This window comes from Schistocerca serialis, chromosome 3 (assembly GCF_023864345.2).
Source record: "Schistocerca serialis cubense isolate TAMUIC-IGC-003099 chromosome 3, iqSchSeri2.2, whole genome shotgun sequence".
NCBI lineage: Eukaryota > Metazoa > Arthropoda > Insecta > Orthoptera > Acrididae > Schistocerca > Schistocerca serialis.
The window spans coordinates 402,911,474-402,929,306 of NC_064640.1; positions in this window are offsets into that span (position 1 = coordinate 402,911,474).

Genomic DNA, 17,833 nt, shown 5'->3' on the forward strand with positions numbered 1-17,833 from the left:
CATTCCTCTCAACAGCGAGTAGTTCGCCTTCCGGAATGTTCGCACATGCATTGACAATGCGGTGACGCATGTTGCCAGGCGTTGTCGGTGGATTACGATAGAAAATATCCTTCAACTTTCCCCACAGAAAGAAATCCGGAGACGTCAGATCCGGTGAACGTGCGGGTCATGGTATGGTGCTTCGACGACCAATCCACCTGTCATGAAATATGCTATTCAATACCGCTTCAACCGCACCCGAGCTATGTGCCGGACATCCATCATGTTGTAAGTACATCGCCATTCTGTCATACACATCTTGTAGTAACATCGGTAGAACATTACGTAGGAAATCAGCGTACATTGCACCATTTAGATTGCCATCGATAAAATGGGAGCCAATTATCCTTCCTCCGATAATGCCGCACCATACATTAACCCACCAAGGTCGCTGACGTTCCACTTGTCGCAGCCATCTTGGATTTTCCGTTGCCAATAGTGCATGTTATGCCGGTTTACGTTACAGCTGTTGGTGAATGACGCTTCGTCGCTAAATAGAACGCGTGAAAAAAGTCTGTCATCGCCCCGTAATTTCTCTTGTGCCTAGTGGCAGAACTGTACACGACGTTCAGTGGCGTCGCCATGCTATTCCTGGTGCATAGAAATTTGGTACGGGTGCAATCGATGTTGATGTAGCATTCTCAACACCGACGTTTTTGAGATTCCCGATTCTCGGGCAATTTGTCTGCTACTGATGTGCGGATTAGCCGTGGCAGCAGCTGAAACACCTACTTGGGTATCATCATTTGTTGCAGGTGGTGGTTGACGTTCACATGTGGCTGAACACTTCCTGTTTCCTTAAATAACGTAACTATCCGGCGAACGGTCCGGACACTTGGATGATGTCGTCTAGGATACCGAGCAGCATACATAGCACACGCCCGTTGGGCATTTTGATCACAATAGCCATACATCAACACGATATCGACCTTTTCCGCAATTGGTAAACGGTCCATTTTAACACGGGTAATGTATCACGAAGCAAATACCTTCCGCACTGGCGGAGTGTTACGTGATACCACGTACTTATACGTTTGTGACTATTACAGCGCCATCTATCACAAAGCTAAAAATGTGGTTAAACTAAAACATTCATATTTCTTTACCTACTACACGAATATGTAATAAAAAATGGGGGATCCTATTTTAAAAAAGGCAGTTGATATCCGTTTGTCCTATGGCAGCGCCATCTAGCGAACCAACCATAGCGCCATCTGGTCTCCCCCTTCAAGCTACACGAGTTTCGTTCTTTGTAGTTTTTTTTTTCGTTTGATGCTTATTTCGTGAGATATTTGGCCCGGTGACTATCAATGGTCTGTATATTTATGAAACTAATGATAGTGCTAAGTAGTGAAGCCTGCAAGAGCACTTGGTCCACAAGAGTAAGAAAGAGAGTGTTGATGATGATGTGCTCTTAATTAGGTGCGTCAGGGATATTTAGGAATAAAAGTTTCGTTTCTAAATTCATAACTGTATGGTATTTTCTGCTGTCATTGTTATTTGTTTTCCAAGAAGAAAAAAATGTTCAAATGTGTGTGAAAGCTTATGGGACTTAATTGCTAAGGTCATCAGTCCCTAAGCTTTCACACTACTTAACCTAAATTATCGTAAGGACAAAGACACACACCCATGCCCGAGGGAGGACTCGAACGTCCTCCGGGACCAGCCGCACAATCCATGACTCCAGAGCCCCAGTCCGCTCGACTAATCCCGCGCGGCGCGAAAAAGACGTAGCATGAAATATGCTTAATGGGGAATAACAAGATGAATGAAGTTAGAGAGTATCATAATGCAGTTCGCATTTGTGAAAGAAATGCACAAGTGGTAGTAAAATAGAGTTTCAGTCACATGATACTATAGAGGTAGTCGCGTCGGAAGGCAGCGAATTGATTGACTGCCATTAGCCAATGTGATTTAGACTTCGTTTAACTTCTCGCAAATACCGTTGTATATTGATAATTGGGATATATGCACCCAGTAAAATCTGCGACCAACAAAAATCTTTGAAATTTGCAGCCAGTATTCCATGAAACGAACTACTCATTAAAAAGAACAAAAATGTGCTCGAGCATTGATTAATATACGGGCATCGCATTCGGGAGGACGACGTTTCAGATCAGCGTCCAACCATTCAAATTAAGTTTTCCTTGATTTCCCTAAATCTACATCTACATCTACATCCATACTCCGCAACACACAACATCGAAGCAATTTGTGCAGTGAATTACGTTGGCAGTCAGTGACAACACATAATGTGCAATAGTGTAATGTCAATCAACAGCTCCGACATTACACCAGTGATGCAAGTGAAGCAGCAAGATGATGAAATTGCTGCGATATACATAGTCAACCACAAAGAAGAAAACCAGCAGAAGACATCACTGATTTCGATTTCTAGCCATACACTGCCCCCACCTTCCCCCCAAATGCCACACCAGCAGCTACAGTAAAAAACAATGGACAAAGTGTTCTAGATTAATCTAGTTTAAGACTGTTTATTTTTAAGTAACATTTCTCTATGTATGTATGTATGTATAAACGCCTGAAGATGAACAGAACATGTTCGAAACGCGTTGCATTATGTTAGATTAAGTATAAAATAAAAAGTGAGTGGTAGCAGAAACTTGAAATAAATAAGTGTACTGTGACCTACTACCCTTGTTTTTGGGCTGCATTTCCTTGGGATTCTTCCAGTGAATCTCAGTCTGGCATCTGCTTTACGTTTAAGACAAATTCCGGGATGGTCCCTTTAAAAGGGCACGGCCGATTTCCTTCCCCATCCTTGTCCAGTAGGAGCTTGGCTCCGTCTCCAATAGCCTCGTTGTCAACAGGATGTTAAACCCTAATCTTCTTTAGTTTATTCGCTCACTATGTCACAGCCTACGTGCATCCTAAGAGCCCTCCTCCACGGGAAACGCTCCTGGACTCCCATAGTTCTCGTCCACTCCCGTGGATAATCGTTTTAACAATCAGCCTTAGCACTTCTGAGATAGATAAGAATCTTGGTAAGAAGAAACTCTGATCAGATAACATCGAAAAGGAAATGGAAACAAAGCAGAAAATATAAAAAAAATCACCCGAATCTATGTTTGAAAAAAATTAGATATCTAAGTTGAAAGAAAAAGAGACAGAGTGCTCAGGGAGCCAAATGAATTTTCTGCTAGTGACTGCTTTAACGCTTACACGATCTGCTCAGCCAACACATTGCAGCCAGGTGCTTGAGTTTGCTGGTGCACACAGTGAGGTGCGGTGGCGTCCTGTCCAAGGCGCATCAGTTCCACCGTGCAAATGACCAGCAATATAAATATCCTGCTGCCAGAAGAAAAGTGCCACCAACTGTCCACATAATGTTCTACGATATAATCTCTTACATACGCACATTAAACTAGTTCTAGTTGTTTTAAAGTTTAAATCTCTCTTTTCCCCTTTTTTATGATGCATACCCAGTTCGAAGACAAGAAATAATGTTACAAACAGTGTGAGGTTACAGCCAGGTTCGGCTCAACGACAGAACTTTAAAAAACTGGACGTGTATGACCTGTGATAGAGAAAGGAGGCGCGGCTGAAGCGCAATGTAATTGTTAGCTGAGGGGCATGTTGTCCCTGCTAGGCTGGACTTCCAGTTCGCGAGTGTGGATCGCTATTTCAGCAGTTTAACTCATTTCCCATCTCCCTTTAAGCTGTGTGAACGCACTGACGTTGCTGCTCTCAGGTTCGACGATCATGCTTCCTGCATATGTAAAGACGTATCTATTTGTGACTACCACCCACTCTGGCACTATACAATAGAGTGTAGACGGTGCATAGAGTTACCAGCTAATTTTCTGAACTGAAACTTATACCCTGCGACAGCTGTCCAGAGCATATGTGATTCGCAAGCTTCTTCTGTTACTGCTTTCCTAGTACAACCTAAAGGCTACACTTTACGCTGGCCGCCTGCGTTATGTGTCTATTTTCCTACCTTTGAGCACTTTCACTGACTTCTAACAGCCTCAAGCTTAACCATGAGTAGGTCAGTAAGTCGTCAGTACAGGACAATATTTTATTTGATGTTCATTTTTATAAAATTTGTGACTGTCAGACAGAAAATAAAACAATTTATAATCTCTTTCGAATGTTAAAGTTTGACATTTTAGTTCTGGTTCGAGCGTTTGCGAGCCTCTTTATCACTAGTAAAACAGCATGGATTTCTAACAGGTGGATTAGTGGACGTTTCATCGACCTTCTCTGGGCACATATTTCACTGGGCGCAAGTTGCAGGACGCCGATAACTGATCCTACAACCTGCGACGTGGCCACACTTCAGCAGTAACACAGTTTTACGCATTGTATCTGCAGAAACGTTTGATAACGTCGGTGTGCAGAGGTGCGTTCCGACATGCAACGTAATGGGTCCTCTGATGGGGCGTTACGGGAGTTGTGATCAACGTGCAGATAACTGAAGTAGACCAAAGCAGGCCCTAGTAAACGGAGAGTAGCTGAGTACAGAATGATTTACCGGTTACCCTTGTTTCATTTAAAGCTATTGTATATGACTCGTGTTGAAATTTGGCATTGACACAGATTCTGAGAAATTTCCAGGCCAAGAGGATATAATGTACTAAAACGATGTACCAGGCAAATATAGTTCTCCATGTAAGCTTAACCCTAATTTTGTAGTGTATTCACGTACATCACTTCACTTCCTAATGCCAGAGCTAGTTAAAACGTGTGCCCCGAAATTCAGATATAGGAATGTTGGTCTATCAGGAAGCGAACTGTCATCACATGCATTCGTAGAGATTGCGAATGTCAAGGGCGACTCCAGGAGATCCTAATAAGAGCATCCGTGCGCCGCTTCTACACAGTGTCCCCTTATATCACTAATAACAATGCTGCTAACACATTATCCACCCAAACAGCGAATCTGTAGATGCGGAAATTCAAACTACTATTGTCACGTGGCAAATAAGAAGCCACTCCGTCTAAAAGAAGACTGTTGTTAAAGTAGATGTTAATATTTTACTTTAACAAGAATCAAGTTAATACTACTTTAGGTGCTTCTTCAAACGCAATTGCCAATGAAGTAAAATTTCTAAACAGGCTCGTTACGTTTAGCCTTTATAATCTGAATCTAAATTTGTATACAGTACACAAAAAAGGAAATGGTCTAGGGATAAAATGGTCAACGAAAGTGCACGTTACATTCACCCTTTACATTTTGAAATATATTTCGAAAACTGAAACAAGTTTAACTCAGAAAACAATAAATGCGGAAATCGAAATGGCCGTAAGTGTATTGAACAAAATGAGTGAAGTATAATAAATGGTTTATCGGATAGAGAAGTTCAGACATTAAGAAACTGATTATATTTAGTACTATCCAATTTGAGGAATCATAAATGAAATGTCGGAAGCACCTCACGGAACGTATTTGATTTCAATAATAAAGTTACCGATCCAGTTACATTTTTATGCACTGTACAATGCGTTCCGTGAATTAATTCCCATTTCCGGGTACTGTGGGAGTTCAGATTAAGTACTGAATGTATCGCACGCCCACATGATGTTTAGTCTCTCATCCCCAGTTGTCTCCTTGTAGTGTCACTGCAGGCGGAAAACTGGAAAATATAAACCTTGGAATTTAGGTGCTGATGTTATATAATATTTTTGTATCTCGTGTACTGTGCATTCTTCTTCCCGCTTGAATTTCCACACGCGTATCACATCATCCACAGTGTTTGTGTACGTCAAATCATAATAATGTATAAAGCCTTACAAAACTATAAGATACAGCAGAAGATAGTATATTTTAGTGAATTTTCAAATTTTACATTAAACTCTCATTTATAGCTACAGCCAGTAACAATAGACTATTTTAAATAAAATTATGCTTTACATTCAGTTTCTGTACTATCCTACTGAAAAAATGTTCACTCCATAACTATAGTTATTAAGTGTGTGAACTATGTTCTAAAAACTGAAAAAAATGGATTTATACAAGAAAAAAACCAGTCGCATGTGAGTTACAGAGCGAAAAAATACTTACTTTTGTTGTAAAATGTAAGTAATATGGATATTGTCAAAGATTATGATATTCATTTTTATTCATTTGAAGGCACCCTGCTATCTGTAAATAAAAATCTGACGATTTTACACTATAACTTTTGTATACATAGGCTGCAAAATAACCCATTCTACATCATTCCGATAGAAAACGCAAATGATTTATGAAATTTGGGATGGCCTAAGGTATTATGGCGACTATGTGCCATGAAATGAGGCAGCTATCATGTATTAGAATGAGCCACTGTAATTATAAAATGTTATTTAATGATGTGATGAATTAATATATTTAATGCATATTGTGTCAACAGTCTGTTTCTTACGAGCGGAGACAAGTCTGTAAATGATGGACCATGTTCACTATAGTAATTATCTACATTTGTACAGTCATGTAAAATTAATTAATCGTTGACTCTGCTTTCATTAAATTCTGTCACAATTTGATCCAAGTATATAGACAGGTTTTGCACCCTATAGCCGGCCGGAGTGGTCGAGCGGTTCTAGGCGCTTCAGTCTGGAACCGCGCGACTGCTACGGTAGCAGGTTCGAATCCTGCCTCGGGCATGGATGTGTGTGATGTCCTTAGGTTAGTTAGGTTTAAGTAGTTCTAAGTTCTAGGGGACTGATGACTTCAGATGTTAAGTCCCATAGTGCTCAGAGCCATTTTGCACCCTATATGAAGAACAACAATATATGCTAAATGGACAGTTGCTAATTACACATCAGTGCTCATATGGATGGAGATCAACATCAACAATGTAAGTGAATCAGGGTTAGCAGAAGAATGTTTTGAGGAGAATTCGATTTTATCCGAGAAGATTAAATCAAAGAATCGTGACGTTCAAGTTCTGCAGAGAAGACATACGCCAGTTTACGTTAGAGGGTATGGGCAGGTGGATATGTGAGAGTAATAGGATTTCGGGGCTGTAGGTGTTGTGGTTTCGATAAACCGCGCTAAAAGGATCAGTTATGAGGTACTGTAGAAACATACGCCAGTATAACCACAGATTTGTGAGTTCTGTTCGTCATACTCATTCACATGATTATGAAGTGACATTGGATTATGAGCCTTTTTCCAGTGTAGTGGTTCGGTACCACCGAACGTATCAGGATGACCAAAGGTAGCGAGAAGACACCAAATGTAGTGGGTGATGCCAGGAGGTGCCGTATTAAAACTCGGCAAGAACTTTCGAAGTGATTTATTGTTTTTTAGCTACAGTGCCCTCGTTCCTCTTGGCCTGTGTCACAGGGCACCGCAATGCTGAGGAAGCACCCCAGCGGCCTGTGCAATGCAACGCTGTGTCGTGCCGGCCTTGGCCGGCCTACTGAGTTCCGATGATGTCAGGATGTCTGAGCCAGCAGCCGACTCAGCGACCACCATCCTCGTTGTCTCAGCGCTGCTCCGCTGGGAGCCGTTGGCCAGCCCTGCAATGCTTCTTCCTCACTGACATAGTTGAGATCGTGGCAGCAACAAGCGCCCGCTATCCGGCGTCCGAATCTGCGGCCCTCGCCTCGGGAAGTGTCCGGAGTGTGTCAGGAGCTGATGTGACTGCCCACAGAAGGGAGCCAAAGAGTGGCCCACAGCTGGCTGGCTGTGGACCCCGCGTCGGCCTCAGAGGGTGGAACCAACGACCCGCCGTGGACTGGGACACTGGCGGTCTGTTGCTGCGTTTACCCGGTGGTGTGATATGCCCCACCGTCCAGGAGAGCTGCCACGCTTGACTGGATCTCGTTAGAAAATGGCACCTACTTACACTCGGCTGTATGCCCCTGTTTTGGTAACGCGCTGCTCCGAGTCACATACTCACCACACCCCAGTTGCGCCAGTGGGCCCCTTCGGCCTGTAGCTTGCGCCATGCGAACCGCTGCATTTACGCTTTTCAGCGGTTTGACGGCCCTGTGGCCTCCGTTCTACTTCGCGATCCTTGGTATGCATAACTCGCTGCAATCCAGCCTGCACTTGGCTGTAACTTTTGCTCAGAATATTGCACAAAACTAACTTTCCCTATCCTAAACGGTGGTGTCTCTACACCAGTAACGAATAACAGATGTACTCCACAGAACGGCACTATCCAGACACCACCGCTGTGTCATACATAACTGGAAGTAGGATGTACGCCGACATCCAAGCCTTGGCGCCCGTCGTCCCTGCAGAGATAGACTCAGAACAGTAGATGGGGAACTGATGTGAAGTCGGGTTTAGTGGTAGTACCAAAGGAGCCTCCCATGGTCGTTACCTAGGGACTTAGAGTTTTTACCCTGCTTTTTTAAAATATCCACACGCAGTTCCGTACTCTGCACCACTTACAGCTTGTCCCCAGCAGCTGTCAGAGTTCTAAAAGTGGCCCACGCCTACCTCCACTCATCGAGAATTTCCACTGAGGTAAGACCTCTGTGTAATAGCAACATGTCCTTCCAGCTCCCTCTCATGACACTACAGGGTGGCAGAAAAACAGGTGCCAGGTGTGCGATGGTATCGATAAGTGGTGTATAAGGAAGAGACACAGAGTACAGTAAGAGGTTTAGGAAAGATCAATAGAGTCAGCCCAGCTCTGAGCACGAGATGGCGACGTGAGTGAGAGGCTCACCATACCGAGGCATCGACATCTGCAGCTGATGTGAGCGACACGTTCACCGTACCTAAAGCCTCGCCAGCTGCAGCCGACATGAGCGAGGGGCTTACCGTTCCAGAGGCGCCACTACCTACGGCAGCCATGAGCGGGAGGTTCACCGTACCAAAAGGCTAGATAGCCATCAGGCCAGCACAACTAGCAGTGCAGCATTCGCAGGAGGTTGGTGAAAGTGGCTACTCCCACTGATTCGACACTAAATGCCGTGACTAGTGTAGACCGTCAGTACTTGAGTTATAGTGAGGCTACGAAGCTAGTGCCTACGAAGTTCAATGGAAACAGAGAACAGCTTTCAGAATTTCTAGATAACTGTGATAGTGCGTATGAACTTCTACAGGCAAAATCGAAGAATGTGTTTTCAAAAGATATGAGGGCTGGAACTTTAATAGTGGCCACTATTTATTTACAGCTCGTAAAAAATAGATATGTGTTTCAATGTTTTACTGACCTTCAAAGTAAACACCAGCTTGTGTATAACCCGTTGCCAGCGATGTGGAAGTCGTAGGATACTCTTAGCAGTGCCAGTTGTGTTGACAGTTCGAGCGGCGCGGTCTATTGCCCGACGAATTAGTAGCAGTTCTGAAGTGAATGCCGTGAAGTGTTTCCTTCAGTTTAGAAATCGAGATGGACTTACAAGGGCTTAAGTCAGGGGAGTGCAGTAGGGGGTATAGCACTTAGCAGCCCCATCAGTCAAACCAATCAGTAACAGCTTGCACTGTACGTGCTTAAGCGTTGTCTGGCAAAATGATGGTCAGGTGCTGCAGAAAGTGTCATCACTTCTGTCTCTATGCTGTTCATGTTTGGAACACAACCTACGATCAGCTTAGAGACAGAAGTGACGACTATTTCTGCTGGACCTGACCATCATTTTCCAGTAAACCCCTGATACCGGTGGCGGAGGGAACGATTATAAACCAAAGACCGTACTGAATACCACAAGCATAGCAAAAAGGCCGAAGACGAAGAATGTTAGCCAATGGGATAATTTCAGCCAGCACGTGTGCCTGGAATTTCCCCAGTGGTCGACAGAAGAGGTGAGTCGTAGCCGACTTTTGAATGCTCAATGACGCTTCCCTCAATATTGTATATCCCCTCCCAGGGATATACGGGATACTAAACAGTCTGCGTAAAGTGAAATATTTCTCAAGACTAGAATTAGCAAAGGGCTACTATAAAGTATCTGATAGACGGGAAAGACCGAGAGAAGACCACTTTTAATACATCCACATGACATCAGGAGTATAACAAGGTCACCATGGAGCTAAAAGCCGCGACTTCGACTCTCAGCGGAGTCTCTATATACAGGGTGATCATAATTAAACTTTCAAAACGATGTAGAAATAAAACCACTGGTCAGAAGGACGTCAAATTGCAACGGACTGTTATCAGAGAATGGGGAAATCGTATGGCAGGAGAAAAAAATAGTGTGAAAATTGATCAATAGATGGCGCTGTGTCAGAATATGTAAATGAAAAAAACTGTCATGTGCACGACCCACTGAAGTTGGTATAAACAAGCCGAGTACACAGCTTTTCCTCCTTTCGCACCTGCGACGTTCACCATGATTGTCTCAATGCAGGATCGCGCTCTGCTTGTAAAGCTATATTACAGGAATGACCACTGTGCGCACGTCGCTCTGCAGAAGTCCCGGACACTGAAGGGATTAAAAAAGGCGTTGGTCCGATGACTTCTGTGGGTCTGGAGAAAATGATTCGCAAATTCGAAAAGACGGGCTCTTTTGGTGTGTAGCCTGGTAGAGGGAGGAAAAGAATCGATTCAACGTCAATGGAACCAATGGCCACAGCAATGCAGGAAGAGATGAGTAGTGCACGGAGAAATCCTCGAACATTGAATGTACCCGTGAGCACTAAACATACTTCTTTGCTATCCATTCAAAATTACCCATGTGCACGGGCGACGTTCTGTTGACTGCCAGCAAGAGAGACCTTTGCTTTAGAATTTCTTGCTCGCATGGAAGTGGACAATTATTGGCCGTTGAAGATTTTGTGGACAGACGAAGCCCACTTCCATCCGACAGGATATGTCAATACACAGAATTGTCAAATATGGGCAACGGAAAATCCACACGCAAATCAACCAGTACCACTTCATTCTGAAATGGTCACTATGTGGTGCGGGTTTACGGCGTCATTTATTGTAGGGCCATATTTTTTCAATGTTTTCCGCTCCCGTTACCTGTACCGTCACTGGTTAGCGCTATGAGTGTCTTCTGCGCAACCACGTCATTCCAGCTCTCCAACAGCTTGGATGTGTGGATGCGACCATTTCTATGCAAGATGGCGCACCTCCGCAAATTGCAAATCCAGTTAATCAGCTGCTGAAGCGCCATTTCGGAAATGCTAGTATTATCAGCCGGCCTTTTCCATTCGCCTGATCTTAATCCGTGTGACTTCTTGCTGTGGAGCTATGTGACAGATACTGTGTTCAGTGTTCTGATTGCAAACTTAGCTACATTGAAGGCACGCATTCCACAACATATTCTGAAAGTGACCCCAGAAACACTTCGATAAGTTGTGAAACATGTTGTTTCTCTACTTCAACTTGTTGCAGAAAGGCCGTGCGGTTCTAAGCGCTTCAGTTTGGAACCGCGTGACCGCTACGGTCGCAGGTTCGAATCCTGCCTCGGGCATGGATGTGTGTGATGTCTTTAGGTTAGTTAGGTTTAAGTAGTTCTAAGTTCTAGGGGACTGATGACCTCAGATGTTAAGTCCCATAGTGCTCAGAGCCATTTGAACAATTTTTTTTGTTGCAGAAAACGGTGGACAGCACATCGAACATATTTTGCGCCAGTCACAGGGAGACTAATAATCCGATTTTATTTTGATTGGTGATTTTTATGCGGTTTTTGGCCTCAGGGAAATTAAAAACCGACGTGAGAGATGCTTTTTATGCTGTTTTGGCCTCAGAACAATTAAAAACCGAATTTTACCATCCGATGTGACATGAACTTGCAGTGGTAACTAACAGTTTCACACCAGTACATCCATACACACTTAGTAGTGGAGTTTGTTTAATTTCAAACGTACACCTTAGGCATTGTCGTATGATTCATTTGTCATCTGTAGTCGCCCACTATTAAATTACGATGCTTACAGCGCCATATATTGCTACATTTTGTAACTATTTATTTTCTTGTGCCATACGTTTTTCCCCTTCTTCGATTATATTCCGTTGCAATTTGACGTCATTCTGACCCGTGGTGTTATTTCTATAGCGGTTTGAAAGTTTAATTTTAGTTATAATCATCCTGCATGTGCCTAGATGAGATGGTTGTGGTAAGCCTAGTCGGATATAATGGTCGCTTCCTAAGTAATTTCAGTAAACTGGTGAAGCCATCGCATACCTTGTTGAAAAAAGTAATTCCTTATGACTGGGGAGTGACGAAGAGGAGGCATTCCAACAACTAAAGAAAAATTGATGTGTCCACCAATATGGCAGTACCTGGATTTGGACAAGGAGTTTATAGTAACGACTGATGCTAGCAACTTCGCGCACAGAGCGTATCTCACTCAGGGAAAAATGGGAAAAGACTTACCCACAACTTTTATAATGCAGACTCTCAAAAAGGTCGGGGAGAATTATAATACTGTGAAGCGAGAGTTGCACAGGATCGTATGGGCAGTGAAACACTTCAGGCCATACTTATTCGGTGTAAAGTTCAAAATGGTGGCTGACCACAAGCTACTTGTGTGGCTAGGAAATATATCAGATCCGTCCTCATGCTTCATGAAATTCCGTTTAAAATTGGAGGAACTGACTACCAAATCATGTAGAAGGAAGGGAAACATAAACGAGTGGCACTGTCCCGCATTAGAAACATGCACGAGGTAACAAAGGAGTCCTGACACAGCACAGAAGAAACTGTAGAAAACGGCGCGGAGGCTGCGGCCCTGGAGGCAGAAGCTGAGACAGTTCAGGCAGAGTTCATGGGCAATGCAGACACAGCAGAACAGCAAACACAAGAAAGGAAAGTAGAGATAGCGCCGGAGAGTTCGGGCACTGTGTTGAGCCAAGAATAAAACTTAGCAATCTTAACACAAATGCATGTGTCGCCGATAGGCGGGAACCAGGGAATGGGAAAAACATACAAAAGCGTGAAACATTATTGTAGCGGGCACGAAATGAAGTCCGATATTGAGAAATTTATGTGCAAATGTCAGAGCTATTAAGAGAACAAAATCACGTAAGCCAAAACGAAGCAGTCCCAGCAATTAACGCCTACATCTGAATTTATATTTGAAGCATGTGGTTCTCACACTGTAGGCCCCCTACTGCAGTCAAATTCTGGAAAACGGTATAATTTGATGTTGCATGACTCATTTACTAAGTTTGTTCTGGCTAAACCGATAGGGCGACAATATATACACTCCTGGAAATTGAAATAAGAACACCGTGAATTCATTGTCCCAGGAAGGGGAAACTTTATTGACACATTCCTGGGGTCAGATACATCACATGATCACACTGACAGAACCACAGGCACATAGACACAGGCAACAGAGCATGCACAATGTCGGCCTAGTACAGTGTATATCCACCTTTCGCAGCAATGCAGGCTGCTATTCTCCCATGGAGACGATCGTAGAGATGCTGGATGTAGTCATGTGGAACGGCTTGCCATGCCATTTCCACCTGGCGCCTCAGCTGGACCAGCGTTCGTGCTGGACGTGCAGACCGCGTGAGACGACGCTTCATCCAGTCCCAAACATGCTCAATGGGGGACAGATCCGGAGATCTTGCTGGCCAGGGTAGTTGACTTACACCTTCTAGAGCACGTTGGGTGGCACGGGATACATGCGGACGTGCATTGTCCTGTTGGAACAGCAAGTTCCCTTGCCGGTCTAGGAATGGTAGAACGATGGGTTCGATGACGGTTTGGATGTACCGTGCACTATTCAGTGTCCCCTCGACGATCACCAGTGGTGTACGGCCAGTGTAGGAGATCGCTCCCCACACCATGATGCCGGGTGTTGGCCCTGTGTGCCTCGGTCGTATGCAGTCCTGATTGTGGCGCTCACCTGCACGCCGCCAAACACGCATACGGCCATCATTGGCACCAAGGTAGATGCGACTCTCATCGCTGAAGACGACACGTCTCCATTCGTCCCTCCATTCACGCCTGTCGCGACACCACTGGAGGCGGGCTGCACGATGTTGGGGCGTGAGCGGAACACGGCCTAACGGTGTGCGGGACCGTAGCCCAGCTTCATGGAGACGGTTGCGAATGGTCCTCGCCGATACCCCAGGAGCAACAGTGTCCCTAATTTGCTGGGAAGTGGCGGTGCGGTCCCCTACGGCACTGCGTAGGATCCTACGGTCTTGGCGTGCATCCGTGCGTCGCTGCGGTCCGGTCCCAGGTCGACGGGCACGTGCACCTTCCGCCGACCACTGGCGACAACATCGATGTACTGTGGAGACCTCACGCCCCACGTGTTGAGCAATTCGGCGGTACGTCCACCCGACCTCCCGCATGCCCTCTATACGCCCTCGCTCAAAGTCCGTCAACTGCACATACGGTTCACGTCCACGCTGTCGCGGCATGCTACCAGTGTTAAAGACTGCGATGGAGCTCCGTATGCCACGGAAAACTGGCTGACACTGACGGCGGCGGTGCACAAATGCTGCGCAGCTAGCGCCATTCGACGGCCAACACCGCGGTTCCTGGTGTGTCCGCTGTGCCGTGCGTGTGATCATTGCTTGTACAGCCCTCTCGCAGTGTCCGGGGCAAGTATGGTGGGTCTGACACCCCGGTGTCAATGTGTTCTTTTTTCCATTTCCAGGAGTGTAGATATGGTAACAAGGAAGCTAGTAGAAAATGCTATCCAAAAATTCAGTATTCCGATAGCATTGTTAAGTGACATGGGAAGTAATTTCGTCAATGATACAATGAAGCTTGTATGTAAACTACTAAAGATCAATAAGATATAAGCCGGCCGGTGTGACCGAGTGGTTCTAGGCGCTACCGTCTGGAACCGCGCGACCGCTACGGTCGCAGGTTCGAATCCTGCCTCTGGCATGGATATGTGCGATGTACTTAGGTTAGTTAGGTTTAAGTAGTTCTAAGTTCTAGGGGGCTGATGACCTCAGATGTCAAGTCCCATGTTGCTCAGAGCCAATAAGATATAAACAGTTAGTTATAACCCACAGATAAGTAGGGCACATGAGCACACGCATCGGACGTTGACCGAGATGCTGCTGCATTACATTAACTGGGAACAGACTGACTGGGATAGTTGGGTGCCGTATGCCACTTTCGTGTACAATACCAGTCCGCATAGTACAAGTGGGTATGCGCCATTCGAGTTATTTTTTGGGCGGAAATATAGCCTTCCAGGGTTATTGCACAGAAAACCTGCTAACGTGATCTATAACTACGACTACTGCGCGACAGAGATGCGTCAAATAATGCTGGTTGCTCATCAGGGAGCCAGAGCCACTACGGAAGAGCAAGGAACGAAGTAAGTTAACTACGATAAAACACAGAATCCAAAGAGTTTCCGAAAAGATGATCGGGTGCTATTATTCGACGAAAGTGTGAGGAGAGGCCGTTCCAGGAAGTTCGATAGCCAATGGAGAGGACCATTCATTGTCGTGGACGTAAAGGGACCTAATGTAGTAATTAGAATAAAAGGTAATTTGTGTTAAGTTCTATGGGACCAAATTGCTGAGGTCATCGATCCATAAGCTTACACACTAGTTAATCTAACTTATACTAACTTATGCTAAGGACACCACACACACCCATGCCCGAGGGAGGACTCGAACCTCCGACAGAGGAAGCAACGCGAGCCGTGGCAAAGCGCCTTGGACCGCGCGGCGGAGAATAAAAGGGCAAAAATGTTTGAAGGTCCACGCAGCCAGATTAAAGGAATTCTTCTAATTACAGATGGCTGGAGTGCAAACACTGTGGAGACTAATAGTGATCGGAAGTACTATGGTGACATGCTAAGCAGAAATAAAAAACGCAATAGACTGCGACACGGGCAATAGCGAATTGTATGAAAAGGTAACAACGGGTAAAACTAAGCACAGCCGAGTGCGAGAACGCCCAAAAGGCCGTGAAATGGCAACTAGGCAAGATAAACAAAGCAAAGAGATTGATAAGACAGTTAGGCAGAAACGAGATGGCCGTTCAAAAAGAGGTATGTTGAAATTTATCGGAGAAGCAAGTAAGGTATTCTTCGGTACGCTAGACGAGGAAGACGTCTCCTACTTTAAAGCCAAGATAGATCTTCTGGAAGAACACCAAAGGGAACTTTTGAGATTGTTGAAGGACCAGGTAAAAACTGTGAGGGCATCATTGATGGGTTTTAGTCAGACAATAAATGCAGTGACAAGGAATAAGCGAATCATATCGAGCGGGATACGGAAGTTAAGTGCGCACATAGAAGAATTTGACAATAGCGCAAATAACAAAATAAAGCAAGCGTTGATACTGATAACTATCACGGAACAGCTAGTACAACTGTCAGTGATGTTTAATGAACTAGAGAGTTAATACGATTTAATGATTACGGTAACTGTGAGCGCAGTAAAGGGTTTGTTGGAACCATACTTGATAAATCCCATGCAAGTTGTAAATTATTTGGAATTAATTAAGGAAGTGCTAAGAGATAAGAAGTTTCCGACTGAATTCTCCGAGGACTAAGGGTATCAAATGTTAAGTATAATAGATTTAGATGTATTACTAGCCGGCAGTACTTTAAGTTATGTACTGATTGTACCTTCAGTTGATAGTAGCGAGTATACGCTATACAATGCATGTATGGCCACTACCTGCAGTGTTTGATAAGACTGAGCGACTATTTACTTATATCGCCCCGAAAAGGAGTTTTTGATGACTGATGAGGCAAAACGGCAGTATGCGCAGCTCGCCGGAGATAAGTTATTCCTTAAAAATATAAACACGAAACATCAAATACACTGGTGTACACAATTAAAGCAACAGACGGAAATTTCGCAAGGTTGCGTTTATTTTTCCACAAAACAGTGTAAACAGGTGCTAGTAAGATAGAAACAATGAAAAAACACACAACGTAAACAACTGGAACATGCAAAACGGTAGACAAAATGTTCCTCCTTTTTTCCAACTTAACGGATCCGCACACACATTCCGACAATTGGTTTGTGTTCAGCATGGCGTGTTACCACCTCTGGCAGCAATACGGCCCTGAATACGACGAGGCATGCTGTGAATCATCGGTCTCATGTCGACGCAATAATCCCCATTTTTCCTGCAGAGCTGCTCGTAAGACTTGGAGAGTAGCAGGCGGATGCTGACGTGATGCAACCTGTCTCCTTAGCGCATCCCACATTTGCTCTATGAGAATCAAATCGGGAGAGCGAGCAGGCCATGCCATGTATGCAATGTCTTTCGTTTCTAACAAGGGAACCTCTCCATCGCACCTCCCTCAGATTTAGTTATAAGTTGGCACAGTGGATAGGCCTTGAAAAACTGAACACAGATCAATCGAGAAAACAGGAAGAAGTTATGTGAAACTATGAAAAAAATAAGCAAAATATACAAATTGAGTAGTCCATGCGCAAGATATGCAACATCAAGGAGATTGTTAGCGCAGGAGCGCCGTGGTCTCGTGGTTAGCGTCAGCAGCTACGAAAAGAGAGGTCCTTGGTTCAAGTCTTCCCTCAAGTGAAAAGTTTACTTTTTTTATTTTCGCATAGTTATGATCTATCCGTTCGTTCATTGACGTCTCAGTTCATTGTAATAGGTTTACTGTACACTGTAATAAGTTTAGTGTCTGTGTTTTGCGACCGCACCGCAAAACCGTGCGATTAGTAGCCGAAAGGATGTGCCTCTCCAATGGGAACCGAAAACACTTGATCGCAAGGTCATAGGTCAACCGATTCCTCCACAGGAAAACACGTCTGATATATTCTATACGACACTGGTGACGGCATGTGCGTCACATGCCAGGAATATGTTGTCGACCCAACTAACTTATACACTTGGCGAATGGGCAAAAAGATTCTTCTACCTTGGCCGATTTAGGTTTTCTTGTGGATATGATAATCACTCCCAAAAAAGTGATAAAGTGATGAAAACGTAAGAGTTTGTCGCATAAACTGAAAATAAAAAA